Source organism: Aphelocoma coerulescens, chromosome 4A (genome assembly GCF_041296385.1).
Source record: "Aphelocoma coerulescens isolate FSJ_1873_10779 chromosome 4A, UR_Acoe_1.0, whole genome shotgun sequence".
NCBI lineage: Eukaryota > Metazoa > Chordata > Aves > Passeriformes > Corvidae > Aphelocoma > Aphelocoma coerulescens.
The window spans coordinates 1,228,067-1,240,671 of record NC_091018.1 but is presented as its reverse complement, the minus strand read 5'-3'; the positions used below and the strand labels follow the sequence as shown (position 1 = coordinate 1,240,671).

At 52.1% G+C, this 12,605-nt stretch overlaps 1 long non-coding RNA gene across 1 annotated transcript in view; it reads right to left on the bottom strand.

The window, feature by feature from the left end:
* Positions 1-1,621, bottom strand: part of LOC138110297 (uncharacterized) — a 42,034-nt gene extending 40,413 nt beyond the window's left edge. Inside the window, exon 1 of the long non-coding RNA XR_011150859.1 lies at positions 1,508-1,621. This is a non-coding gene — a long non-coding RNA (uncharacterized lncRNA). The remainder of the gene's footprint in view (positions 1-1,507) is intronic.
* Between the last annotated feature and the right edge of the window lie 10,984 nt (positions 1,622-12,605).

Genomic DNA, 12,605 nt, shown 5'->3' with positions numbered 1-12,605 from the left:
GCTTGGCTACAGTTGGAGCAAGGACCCATCAGAACTCCCTCTGCCCCAGCACTGAGAGCCAGAGGAGGGAGCAGGAGCTGGAGGAAGGCAGAGCCTGGAGAGGAGCCAGAGCATCACTCAGTGCTCCAGCGTGGAGACGGAGGTCTGCAACTCTGCAGCACAGTGTGCAGTCTCCTGCCAAAAGCCCAATTGCACCATCTGCCAAATTAATATTCCTATTTTTAATATCTCGTTTAAAGGGAAACATTAAGGGGGGGAAAGGAGAGAAAAATAGAACACCACCTCACTGATTAGATTTATAAGCTCTGCAAGGAATCTCACCAGACACCAGGTCTGTTCCTTTCCTGTCCTGTGATCAATCCTCTCTCCAGAGGTGCAGGGCTGCCGGGTCGAACACAGGGAAATGCACCACTGAACACCATGCTGCTGCTGCCACTGCCACTTAGTGAGGAGAGCAGAGCGGGGAGACTCGAGGAGATGAATCAACATGGTTCATTTCTTTGTGAGGCGCTCTTGCCCTGTCCTATTTCCATCCTGGAAGCAGACCCCGCAACCCTGCTTCTCCTGGAAGGCACACAGGCATTGCAGCCTGAGCATGAAAGGGAAAGGGGTGAAAGTGGAGGGGACAGAGAGAAAGAAAGGCGGAAAATCCTCCGGTGAGCAGAAAGGGAATGCGCGAGCCATGTGTCAGGGAGGAGACGGCCCGCGGAGCGGGCAGCAGCGGCTGATGCGGCATTAGCGGGGAGCACAAACGAGAGGCAGATGCCGGGAGCCACCGCAGCGTTAGGAACTGCTGCCGAGCCGGGGCAGGGGCCGAGCCTGGCTCCCCGCCAGCCCCGGGTCCCCTTCCCAAGAGCGGCTCCTCCCGAGGCTCGCCCAAGCAGCTCCCAGGCCGAGCAGCCGCCACCGCTGCTGATGCTAATGGAATTAAACATTAATATGCTAAACAGAACGAGGAGTGAGAGAGGGGCTTGGATTTCTCTAGGTAGCAGACATGTCTGAGGTTAATGCCTGCCAATTCTCATTTGCTCTGCCATGTCAAAATCCATGTCCTTATTAGCCAGCCCATTAGTCCCCCGAGGCCAGTAGCCCATTAGTCCTGTCCTGGTCCTCGCCAGCACTTAACGCTCTCAAAGGGATTCGCTCTCACCGCCAGGCAGAGTATTCACAGCAGACCTGTTCCCACCTGGGAGCCTTTGCAGGGGACCAGCCTCTGGCATGAGGAAGCCAGCCTCAAAAAAAATGCTCAGGGAGTGTTGGTTTTACTCTCCCATCCCGGTTTGGTGGCACCCTGCCTTGCTCTTTGTGCTCTGAAAGGTGAGGTGGCTTCCTCAACTTCCTCCTCCAAAACATTTTGTGTCTGCCCTTACTCACTCACTGCTGACTTTACATTATGGATCCTATGGAACAGGAAACTTATCTTCTGTTTGCCTATAAAACATTGCTCTGTACATAAATAAAACTAATAACTAGCAGGCATAACTATTAGAGATAAAAGACCACAAACCTCACCAGGCTGTCAGTCCCTGAAGCTCAGAATCTGCTGTGTGTGGGCTCAGGGGCAGCGAGAGCCCTCCAGCCATGGCTTCACCGACCAGGAGCTCAGAGCACCGCAGCTGGATCACTCTGCACCTGAAAACAGCTTGGCCTCCTCCCCCTCCCCTCTAAAGGCGAGACTTGCTGTCAACAGTTCACTAGTGACACCTGGGTCATCATCCCCACCTCGCAGGTGGATAAACGAGGTGTGCAGGGCTTGGCCCAGGTCAGGCAGCAAGCTTGGAGTGCAACCCAAATTTTCTGCAGTGCTCCTATTTCATGGCCTTGAATCAATACTGATATAAGATTTTTAAGATTAAAAAGGTGAAGAGTGCCTTCCTCAGCTCCCCTCGCGAGGGGAGCTACTCACTTTCATAGTTTTCTTACATTTACATACCAGGCCAGAGCAGGGAAATAAATTTTCTCTTGCTGCAACCATGACAGTAAATGGTCCAAGTTCAGTCTGGAGGCACGCACTCAGTGTGGATGGTTTCCAAAAGGAGATCGCCAAAGACACTGGGGATAGGAAATTTGCCATACCTCCAGAGTAAATATTCTTCTACCTCCAGAGTAAACAGGTTCCCCAGATGGGATCCTGTGCAGGCAGGATCTTTCCATTTATTTCTATTCCCAAGCCTCAGATGTAGCAAAACACTGAAGCAGTTACTTACCTTTAATCAGGAGCATTAGTCGCCCCATTGAAGTCAATGGGACTTCTCAGGTGCTTAAAGCAAAGAATGTGCTCCGAGTGTGCTGCTAAGCCAAGGGAAGTGGTGGCTGATGAAGACAGAGAAAAAGCAGTCGACAAATGAACCAGAACCATCTGCAAATGACTCCCAACTGGGCAGGCTCCCTTCTATTGCCTCAGACTGCTTTGCTTGCTGAAGAATTTTTCATTATGAATACAGAGCTCCTGCTGCTGCTACTGCTTTTAAACGGTGCTTAGCAATGCCAGCCCCTTGGGGTACTCCTTAGACACAGCGTGAGTGAGCCTCCTGCTCACTGCTCAGGCACCTCCACCCCAGCCTGGGCTGGTCAGTGCCAGGGAGGTCAAAGTAATTTGGTCCGAACAGAAAATAACCCCATAGCCACAAGGGGAATGCTTGATGGATGCACTCCTACCCGAGTTAGGCTGGCCCAAGCTCAAACCATGGCCCAAACACACTGGTGAGGTCCAGAACATCATGATGAGCTCCCAAAGGAGGGTTATGAAGAAGGTGAAGGGTCTGGAGGGGAAGCCACACGAGGAGCAGCTGAGGTCACTTGGCTTGTTCAGCCTCGCCAAGAGGAGACTGAGGGGAGACCTCAGAGCAGTTACAGCTTCCTCAGGAGGGGAAGAGGAGGGACAGGCTCTGATCTCTGCTCTGTGGTGACCAGTGACAGGACACAAGGGAATGGCCTGAAGCCGAGTCAGAGGAGGTTTAGGTTGGATATTAGAAAAAGATTCTTCCCCCAGAGGGTGGCAGGGCTCTGGAAGGGGCTCCCCGGGGCAGTGGGCACAGCACCAGCCTGACAGAGCTCAAAAAGTGTCTGACAACACTCTCAGGCACGTGGTGTGACTCTTGTAGCTGTCCTGTGCAGGGCCAGGAGTTGGGCTGAGGGTGCCTTCCACCTCGGGATATTCTCTGACTCGATGTTCTCCCGGGCCAGCTGCAATCGCACTGCGGGGGCGAGCACCACGCAGCTCTGCGTGCCACAGGGCGCTGTCATTTCTCCTCCCTGCTGGAGCTGAGTCCGTGTGAGGGCACCTTGAGAAACGCTTCCCCACAAAGTGTTCTTGGAACGTTCTCCCTCTCTGCCTTCGTGCTCCATGGAGTGCATCCCTCCACGTTTAGCACAACTAAGGGAGCGGTTCAGAGGCGGCACGTGGGCAGGTAGATTTGTGTTCTGATGTAACTGCTAACCTGTGCTCAAACGTGAGCCTTGCAGGCTGCCCTGGGAAGGTGGCTGTGGACACCTGGGAGTGAGGCTCTGCAGCGAGAACTGCGCCTTGCTCAGCCACCCGTAACCCTGAGAACGAGCTCCTGGTGAAAACAGTTCCTCCTAAAAGCTCAAAATTCATGGTACAAACAAGCCCTTAAAAATTCACCATTTTCTGCAAGTAAACTACCATGAAGTATTTACAACTTTCAAAGTGAATATGAATGCAAAACAATTCTTCCCTTTTTCAGGTGAGAAGTTTCAGAAGCTCTAGTCCTGGAGCTGTTGTCAGAGTAGCTTCTGCATGTTCTCCATTGCTTTTTAAAGACATTATAGGTGGCAGTTTGATTTTTATTAATTATTTCTATCGCAACAAAACATAAGGCTGATCTGATGATGCTTTTATATTGTGTAGGAGTAGCAAATAATGAGATTATCAAGTTGTGTACTGCCTCTGAAATGCTGTATTTGGGACTTGTAACATGTGTTGCAACATACCCTGTAGACAGTACTTATCAGAGCAATGCAAAAAGAATCCATAATATTCAGCTGGCTGTTGCTGCCTCCGTGATGTGATTGTGATGGGAATTCAGCAGGATGAGTTTGAGAGCCCTCCCCACAAGGACCACACACGACGACCACCACGGATAATAAAAATTAACTATCAGCCTGTTCCACCATGTGTCCTTGAACAGAGATGTAACTCACAGACCTGGCAAAGGCCCAGTCCTCATCCCTGGGGCTGGCTGGGGGTGACCTGCCACATCCTGGAGGAGCTGTTCTGGCAGTGACCGCTCCCCTTTGCTGCGACGTCACCTGTCCCAGCACCCATGGAGAGGGTGTGACTGCTGGGGGCTGCCAGCTCCAACCCCTCCCAGACCAGCTGAGGCGCAGCAGGTTCTCCATTCCCCTCCATCTCTGCAGCCAGCACCAGCCCTCATTATCAGAGATGCCCACGTGCCAGACAGGAGATGGATATCTATTCCAGAACAGGATCCACTGGCATGAAGGGAGAGAACTGCTGACAGAGAGAATATAGCTCACTATTTAAATCCCACTTTAAAAAAAACGTCTTTCTTAATAAAATTTCCTTAGAAGAGACTCTCTTGTGTACACAAAGCCGTGGGGAGATTTCCCAAAGGGTACAGCAGAGATTACAAGATACAGCTTAGGCTGGAGCATCAGGGGGTGGATGCTTTGAACTCAGGGGGTTTCTAAAAGCACGAGGGAAATTATTCCAGAGTCGGAGTATTTCACAACGTTTTAATAGGGGACAAATTACTCATTTTTTCCACCCTCTGCAGATCTGCCCAAAGAATCACAAATATTTTTCCTCCCTCAAACCATTCTCTAGTGAGAGTGATAACAATACATCCCCAATAACCTCACTCCACCTGTAGATCTCAAAGCACTCGATAAAGTTTCACAGGTCTACATGAGAGCTGTTTTCCAGGGGCAGGGAGAGGTGAAGTGACTTCACTAAAGACCTAACCCAAGTAGTCGAATAAAAAAAAATCCCTTATTATAGTAACACAAAAGCTTTGTTTAAGATGCTACAATTTGACATCATCCCAAAAAATATAATGCTTTAGGGCATGACTCCACAGCCATTAACGTTTGTGTAAGGCTTTCCATTGGCATCCGTGGAAGCTGGGTCTGCCTTTTAAAAGCTATCCCTTCATCCACTCAGACAAGCCTTTTTTTTTTTCCTCCCCATTTGCAGCTGATGTTCTCCAGCCTGTTTTCTGGAAAGCGACGACTTTTCCATTTTCACATAGAGCAACTTTATTTCCATGGTACGCCAGTCTGCTTGGGATGTCATGGCGTGGCTCCCAGCAAACACTAACGTGACATGACAGGCAGATGCAACTCACCGCAGCAGGACAAGCCAGGGAAGTAGTTTAAAGCAGCTTTATTCCAAGGAAATGTGATGGAGAGGGACGAGAGAAGGGGAGGACTGAATCCCCCATTTCTGTTTCCAGAGAGACTTGAAGTTTTACAGCCACGTTTTACTGCCAGCACAGCACCAGGGCCCCAGAGCCACTGGGGACAGCAAGGGCACTGTCAGCTGAGCCAGGGACAACTGCAACAGCCCAAGCCAGGGTGACATGTCTCTCTGCTTGATTTACCAGCTCACAGTCACACAGCCAAGTTGTGTGCAAGCTCTGGTTTGCCTCTCCAAACACCCAGGAGACATCCTCTAGCAGAGGGGCAAAAGGAATAAATGATGTCGCCTGCCCAGGCTGCAATGCCTCGGAGTGACAGCAAGACACTGAAGCACAGGGGCAAGTGACAGAAGGAAGGGAACATCCACATCTGTGATGGCACGGAGTGGCTTGTGGATGTCCAGGAGGGTGAACTCATCACCCAGATGGGCTAAAGCAGGAAGAGGATCTCTATCAGGTCCCTTCTGGAGGAGGGTGGGTAGAGGCTGGGTGCCTCCTCACCTCCCTTCACTGCCAGCTCAGGAGCTGGTGGTGACACATGGCAGGTGTGAGCAGCCCCCACAGGCACCCCCTGCTCTGCTCCCTCCACCCTCTGCAGAGGATCTGGCCCAGCCAAGCACCCTGGCTTTGGTCTCACAGCAGTCACGCAGACTTCTTCAGGAATATTCCCCATCATCCTTCATTATCTCCCTGTGTGTGTTACTCTGCTTTCCCACGCCAGCCTGAAGCACTCCCAGCAAGAACAAGTGTTGTGTCTGGGCTGAAGCAGCTCGGGGCAGCTTTGGATTCGAGCCTGCCTTCACAAGGTGTGGTATTCCAGACACACACAAGGCACCACCGCTCCTTGGACAGGGTGAGTATTTGTGATGACCCCAGAGCCTGCATTAATTCATTTGCAGTGATCCACAGGCTGGAAGGCAACCCTCAGCTCCAACAGGACACTGGCTTGAGTCCATGAACATCAAACTCTATCTGCAGCATCCAAGCTGTCCCCATCTGTTACCGTGACTGGGACGTTTACAGATGAGAAGCCAGAAAAGTTATAAAGTACAAGGCTCAATCCCTGCTCTCCTGCAGCCGTGCAGGACACGTTTCACTTCTCACTCTGTGCATAATCTCACCTGTCCCCCCGGACAGCCGACACTGCAGGAACATCAGCACCCATGCAAGGCTGTCAGCACGCCCTGCTCAGTAACAGCAGAATTAAGGTCAGCTCACACCTTGCAGAGCCCCAAACACGTACTTTTCAGAAGCTTCAAGCAGGTTGAGATAATTAATATCAATATTTATTCGTGATCATTAATACCATTCTATACGGCGTGGAACACAGTCTCGAAATCCTGCGGAGTGCTCTCCTGACTCTCTCAGAAGGCACGACTGCTTCTTCCAGAGAATTTTGCAGGACTGTGTCTCTCCAGCCCTGGCACCAGGAGAGCCATGGGCTGGGTGACGCCCTGCTCACTCTCCCACCTCCACCTGAAGCACGACCCTCTCCAAACCTACCCGGGCACGGACATCGCTGTGAGGTTTGTGGCTCCCTTGGGCTGTACAAAGCCTCACGGGAGTTGGTGGCTGCTTTCTCCAGGGGTTCTGGGGGCCTGTGAGGTGTCCCCCGGCATGGAGGCAGCGGCGGTGCCTCCTGCGCAGCCGCTCGGCAGCCGCGGAGCAGCCGCTGCCCGGGAAGGGTCGGTGTCAGGATGAACAATGACTGCGTGGCAGCGCTGGGAAGCAGCACAACAGACTCTCAACACAGAAATTACTCCAGGCACAAAGAAAACACCAACAAAGATCATACTCAACAAAGAGAGGCAGGAATTTCACAGCAGAAGAGAATAATAGAGACTTTAAAAGCTGCTTTCATTTCACTTTGCAGTTCTGTCCATGAACAGTCGGACTCGAGAAACGTTAGGGCTTGGGGCACACTGCAGGTCACCAGGATTTCCTCATTTATTGCTTATTTCTTATATAAGCTCACTACAAACACAGGAGTCCTCGTCCTCTTTGCATTGTTTGGAAACAGCGAGACTGAATGGGATCTTTTCTCTTCCTCTCGTTCTCCTCTGAAGGGCTGCAGTAATGAGCAGAGGATGTAGTTCACTTCTCTGAGAGGGGAGGCTATTAGAGCTGGTGCTAAACACCCACATCAGAGCGGCTGCAAAGCAGCGGCTCCCTCCTCTCCTCCTCCGGGAAGTCACAATCCAGCAGCTCCACTCAGGAAAGACAAAGAGGAAGGCACTACTGAAGGACGCTGCCAAAAGGACTGACTGCTCCCGGTCCCACGCATGAGCAGCTCCTCTGCACGCAGAGGTTTGGCTGTGGGGCTGGGGGTCAGCCCCAGGAGCTGGAACGGGCTGTCTGCAGGGAATGCCGCAGGCACTGTCCAGATGGATGCCGCCTGATGCCAAGGAATTTAGGTTCTCTGAAAACGCCTGTTACAAGGCCAGGCTGAGATCTGCTGTGACCCTAAAGAGATTATCACCTTAAAGTAGGTTAGTGTGTTAATAAATTAATTATGCATGGAGGTAGCCAGTTGTCTGAGGAGAGAAGGATTAAAATTACCTCCTAGATAAATCAGGAGCAAGACGTCCTGTGGGAAAGGCAACAAAAGGAAGATCTGAACCCGAAGGATTCCTGCAGGAAGCCCAAAGATGAGCCCAGAGGTGAGACCTGCCCTGTGTGCCCACCACTGGCGCGTGTGCCTTGGTGGTGTCGTGCCTGGAGTCGGCATCCTCCGTGTTCAGTGCCTGCCAGAACCACCATCACCATGGTCAAACCACGTGGGAGGACATGAGCACTGGAGGTGATGCCAACCTGCAGCTAAAGCTGCCAAAAATTCAAGGGCTGTCACCGAACACTCAGTGGGATGAGATAAACGCTCCAGGAGCACCTCGTCCCTCCTCCCCCGAGAAGCAGTGATTACTAAGGACATTTCCATGAGCGGTGTATGATCTTTATTTTTTCATGCACAATGACCTTTAAAAGTACTGGCTAAGCTATTTGCATTGCCTGGCCCAGAGTTCCAACAGACAGCAGGAAGACGAGCATTAACCTTAATGGCTAAATCACTTCATGCCACCGCAAAGATGGAACACTCCCATGAGTCGGCACAAGACTGTTCTCATTTGATTATCTATTTAAGCAGCAACAAGCGCCTCTGAAAGCTCAGAGTTCCAAGCCTCCCAGTGCTTCCCTGGTTTTCTGAAGGGGCAGCCCAGGAAACACTTTGGGATACTTTGGGAAGGAGGCAGGACACCTCTGAAGGCAATGTCCTGGGATGAGGTGGGGTGGGAGAGGCCGTGCCCCAGCACAGTCACACTGCCTGCTGTGAGCAGCTCCTCGGCTCCTACCAGGCAGGAGCAGGTGTTGGAGAGCTGTGAATCCAGGTTTGACCCCCAAACCACCCTGTGACACTGAATGAAGATTTGTGACTCCTTGGAACTGGGATCTCACACTTTCTTTTCAGCAACACAGTAATGTGTAAGTTACATACATATTGAGAGAACAGAAGCAGCACAAAGAGGTGTAAATAATATCACAGTGCCCTCGGCACATGACTTAGGTGAAAACACCTGCTTTGGAGTGGGTTTATTTGTGTGTTCATACACGCAGAGCCCAAAAGGTGTAAGCAATGCTGAAATGAATCCCAGAAATTGCCCATGGCAAAATGTTGTGTGTTACTCAGCCAGCTCTGATAATTAAAACCTCCCATCCAGTCAAGGTCAAAATGTGGCCCTCATCCAAGCATATGTACTGCCATGGAGAGGTTTGAACCGATCCTAGGAGATTCCCAGAAGGGATCCATTTGCTGTACCTCTGACAGGCACACAGCCACCTCCAATCACACGGCTGTTTCCTAGCAGCTCCCAGAACTGCTCTGCGATGATTTTGGAAGGAAGATAAGAGCGGAAATCACACAGCCCTGTGTGTGTGTGTGTGTGTGGGTGGGTGTGTGCTCCGACCCAGCCGGGGCACCTGCTCGAGCCTCTCCCCCTTCATCACATCAGCTTTAATGACTGCTTAGAATCAGACCTTGCAGAGGTCGCAGCACCCCTAAGCCACAGCCAGTGCTTCAATTCCGACCTGGAGTGCTGTCATTAAGCCGCTGATGTCACCTCTCCCAGCTTGCAGCCCCCCCAGCACTGAGCAGCACCTCTCTCTCCAATATCCATGCAAGGAGAGCCATGCTGCTGAAAGCACGCAGAGCAGCAGTCCTCACCTCTGCCTGCTGCTGGCTTGCTTCTCCCACTCAGCCTCCCAAACCTGGGCTGTCCAGGACAAGCACATCCCCAAGAGAGCTCCAGGCTGCTGAACCTTCCAGGCTCACAATCCACTCCCCCACAGACAACAGGGATGTTGGGAGAGTTGGAATTAGGTGATATTTAAGGTCCTTTCCAACCCAAATCAGTCTGTGGTTCTATGGCACTGTACCTGACCCAGCCAAAATGCAGACACAAGATGAGTCCTGGTGATGAGTCCAGACCTGGAGCCTGGACATGGAGGGGTGTACATGCCCAGGGGATGTGCAGGCACCTGGAAAAGCTGGCTCCCTGCCCTAGAGGTTGGGGGCTGCTGGCAGAGGGCACAGGATACACCGGTAACAACTCCAGTGACCAGGGCAAGATTTGACACAGGACATCTGTCAAAGCCCTTGTACTACAAACTACTGGAGAGGAAGCATGTGATGGTATTATTGGAGCTTGTATTGTGCTGCTGAGCAGTGCTATTCTTCATGTCCTTTTGTCATTTAAGAGAGACTTTTGTGACAGCATTTGCCTATCTCTTGTAATTCCGTGCAGGTTTGTGAAGTGCCCTTTTTAAAAAAAAAAGCCATACATTAGATTTCCCCATTCTCATTTTTCATGATGTACAATACTGTCTAAATCAGTTTAAGATCAGGCCTGTACATCATCTCTGGAAATGAATACAAATACCTCTTATTCCAGTCAAATTAAATAATCAGGAGCTACAGTGGCCACTTGCATATTGAATATGAGGAAACACAAAGCCTGGAGGCTTCTGCTGCTGTGAGAGCACCCACACTGCAGCCTCTCCATCCCACGGTTACCACCCCAGGGAGAGCCAAGGCTGGCACTGCTCCAGCTGGGAGCAGAGCTGTGAGGATGATCCCAGGTCTGTGCCAAGGGCTGCACCCTCCAAACCCACAGAGGTACAGCCGGAGCGGGAGCCCCGGTGCTGCGGGAGCCAAGGAGCATCTCCAGTCCCTCCACAGGACAGCTGTGTCCTGCAGCAGCCTGGGGCCAGGGATGGTCTGCAAGGGGGTCCTTGCACCTCTCCTCCCTAAAGCCAAAGGGAGGCAAACACCGAGTGCCTCATCAGCAGGTTGCCAAGGACCTGGGGGCTGCTGCTTGTCACATTTACATTTTTGTATTCTCTCAATCCAAAACATAACTTGGACCTTAGTGTTCATTGTCAGCCATGCCTGCCTGACCCAGCACAGGCTGCAGGGGCTCCCCAATCCCCTAGCCCGACAAAGGGCAGTGCTTCCCCTCTCAGGACCAGGACACGGCCACTCTCCCTGCCCAGGAGCAACCACCGGTTAGAGGGTTCTAAGGAGGAGCAAATGCCTCACAGCAGCCTCCATGGAAAGGGAGATGGTGACAGCACACAGTGCCCCTCTGGAAACCATTACCTCCTTTATATAGCTGCAAATATTCTAACTGGATGGAAAGAGGAGGAGCAGGTGTGGAGCTCAGCAGGAGGCTGGGTGGGCTGCAAGTACTGACCCCCAGCCATTCCTGCCTAGAGCCACGGGCATTTCTTGGCTGCCAAGTGGTGTCAACCTTTCAGTGGGCAGTGAGCATGCAGGGCACCCTCACCTTTCACTGACCATCACATCTGTCCCCATGGGGTAGGGAGCACCACAGGTTTTGCTGGGCAAACCCTATCCCTGCCTGCATCCTGCCTCTCCCCAGCTTTTGTCCCTGGCTTCAGCAGTCAGCTCGGCCACCCAGCTCCTCGCCCATGTTTTGTATGCCCAGCCATGCCTGCAGCCATCGGTGTTAGCCTCCTCCTTGGCTGCTACAGCATGATTTTGTTTGGGTGATGGAAGCTGAATGCAGTAGTCAAGGCTGACACGTAACACTGATTGATATATTGGCGCATAAGAGTTTTTATGTTACTGGCAAGTGACTATCAGGCAGTGTGACTAGCTGCCTGCCCCTTTTCAACTCACCAGTGAAAAAATAAAAAATAAAGCAGCAGTGGATGTGGCAGGAATGCTAAAGGAGATGCTGCCCTGCCAGCAGGCTCTGAGAGCGGTGCCTGCCCCAGCCCCAGAACCTGTGGCACAGCCCGAGGGCAGGAACATCTGCCCACCACAGCCATGAGGAGCCCGGTTCCAAAAGGAAGGTGGGACCTAGAGGTAAAGGAGGTGCTGAAATTTGTGCTTGGGATGAGCAGGACCACAGAGGCTCAGGGCCAGCTGCATCCTGCCTTCTCCTTCCTGAAGATGGCCAAGCACACCTGTGTCCCCCCTTGTCCTCGCTGAGAAGGACCCAGGGCATCCTCATCAGAAGAGTTCCTGGTCTCGCTGTGCTGGCACCACCACTCAGCCCTGCAGCCCCAGGGAAGCAGCAGCTCTCTCCTGCACTGCCCAGCTTCCCCGCAGCACCAGCCAGGATCAGCCGAGTCAGAGTCCCAGGCAGCGAGTGAGGGAAGCGGACTCAAGGATGGGACTTGAGTAGTAGCTTTTATGAGCTTTGCACAAAAAAAATATGCCTTTATAAAAGCTTAACAGCAGGTAGGCATAAGGCCATGAGAAACAGGGAGGTGGTAATGGTCTTTTGAAAGTAATTCCTTTCAACCATAAAACCAAGACTTGATGAAAATGATAAGCCATGAGACGAGGGTGCCTGACAGTATTAACATAAATGCTCCAAGTAGCAGCCACTGCAGCCCCGTGAGCCGGGGGAACGGGGGGAATTCGCAACCTCGTCAGCCAACATGGGGAGCTGCTGCACAAAGAGCCCCGTGAGGAGCACGGCAGCAATAATTAAATGTTTGGCCAGAAATAGGCCAAAATAGGCCCACCTGCGTGAGCTGCCCCTCCTGCCCTGCACCCAGGCAGAGGCAGGACAGGGAGTGGTGCTGGGAGTGAGAACTACACCTCTTCCCATCCCATCTCATCCTGGCAGAACACACATCACCCTGTGCTTGCAGGAGAGCAGATCTTGTTTCTACCTC